Below are 1,837 nucleotides of genomic sequence, written 5' to 3'. Positions count from 1 at the left end.
TACTGGCCTGGCACCATGAATTTCTGCACCCTGTATACCACTGATGTCTTTCAGTCTTTCTATGACCTTAAGATGGCTGCACCAGGTGTATCACTTAAGGCGTACATCAAAATGCTTGATGAAAGAACAGAGCGCTTCGGAAGAGTGAGTTTTCAATTTTGCCAAGCTTAATGAAGATGCATGCAATGTTTATTAGTTAGTGTTTATGGTGAGTTACACATACACAAATATTATTTTCCTTAGACTTTTCTCCTACGTTTGTCCTATATCTAAAAGTCTGGCAAAATATCAGCTGATACCTTCAGCAAAAGCTTTTCTGAGTGGGTTGCTGTGACATACGAGGTGGAGAAGATATTCCACAAGAAATCATTTGACTGCCCTGTCTGCACTCCAGAGATGCTTGCAGTGTCAGTTGACGGAAACCGCAAGCTTTATCGCTTCAAATCAAATGCAAGGTATTTCACATTTAGGGTTTTAGACCAAAAAAAGTATTCCTAACTATTGGTTCCTACACTTCGAATGTTTAGTAGCCAAATCAGGTTAAGGAGCCAAAACGTAGAAATTTCAATATGAAATTATATTTTTTACATTATGCATTAGATATATGGGTTAAGTTAACTAGCCCATGTCAACAGTGTATGAAAAATGGACATTGTTTGAACAGCTCTCACTGTATTGTTTCAGCACTTCAGAGCCAGGCAACTTTGAAGGTGTCTTTATTCAGAAAGATGAGGAGGTTGCTGAGTTTGTTGACAACATCCACAGACAAACAAATCATGCAAGTTTCAATATTTGTTTTTGTCTCATTGCTGTCTTGACATTATTTACTTTGAGTAAAATAACATAATCATAGAGACTTATTTTTCATGAAAGAGTCAGTTAACAACAACAGAAAGTGTAACCTGTGCAGGAAATTACTGATATTTCTTAGACTTGCTTGGTTTAGGCTTCTCCAGGGTCTAATGTCTTATTAAAATTACTTTAAGGTAGGAAAGGCATACCTGAAAACTTTATGAAGCTCAGATTTAATTTCTCTATCTATTTCAAAAGGACAGTAAAGGCTTTTTATATCCATACAGTACATTTGGAGGTTCCATACGTGTTAAACTAGTTTATCCTACAGTAGTTCTGCAAACAGAACGCATCATCCTGTCCAGTAACTTTGAGAACCTGTTGACAGTCACAATTCTTAGAGAGTTTAAAAATTCATTAATTTTATGTTATAATCTTTAAATTTTAGATCTCAGGAAAAGGGTCGTGTGGATCTTCAAGTTGGAGAGCAGCTAAGGAGTCTTCCAGGAAAAACACCAGCAAATTGGATGAGGAAGGGCTTGAAATTGCTGTCTGTAAACATGTATCGAGGGGAGATTTTTGCCTACCCTCTTTTCATCCAAAGGATGTTGGCAGAAAAAGCCCCAGGAAACATCACATTCCTTTGCTCCGATGTGGCATGCAAATATTTCCCATATTTGTCCAAGGTGGCTCAGCAATGCCCTGAGATGAGGAAGCTCCTGTCCATGCGTCCTTTCCTGTCTGTAATGCACGCAAAGGCTCACACTGGGAAATGCGAGGTACATTGCAACTTTAATGACTAAGTTAGTAGTCATTTGAGTCATTGAGTAATTTAGAAATAACATTTATTGTACGCACTTCTTATTAGATCAAATGGGGAGGCGCATTTCAGGAAGGTGCAGGCTCAACAATTGGAGAAGAGGTTGAACAAGTGAACAGTTTCTTGTCAAGGGCAGCAATCACGACCAAGTACATGTCCAAAGCAGGTGGGTGTGTTTCTGTGTGTGTGTGTGTGTGTGTGTGTGTGTGTGTGTGTGTGTGTGTG

General features: G+C 38.7%; 1 long non-coding RNA gene across 1 annotated transcript; it reads left to right on the top strand.

Annotated features, from left to right (window-relative positions):
• The first annotated feature begins 384 nt into the window (after nt 1–384).
• On the top strand, nt 385–1,328 carry LOC311285702. Its single transcript, XR_014626394.1, has 3 exons — nt 385–455; nt 685–778; nt 1,241–1,328. It is a non-coding gene; the product is annotated as an uncharacterized lncRNA (long non-coding RNA).
• The last annotated feature ends 509 nt before the right edge of the window (nt 1,329–1,837 follow it).

This window comes from Rutilus rutilus (genome assembly GCF_951802725.1).
Source record: "Rutilus rutilus genome assembly, contig: SCAFFOLD_90, whole genome shotgun sequence".
In the NCBI taxonomy this organism is placed as follows: domain Eukaryota; kingdom Metazoa; phylum Chordata; class Actinopteri; order Cypriniformes; family Leuciscidae; genus Rutilus; species Rutilus rutilus.
This window is presented reverse-complemented; position numbering and strand designations above follow the sequence as displayed.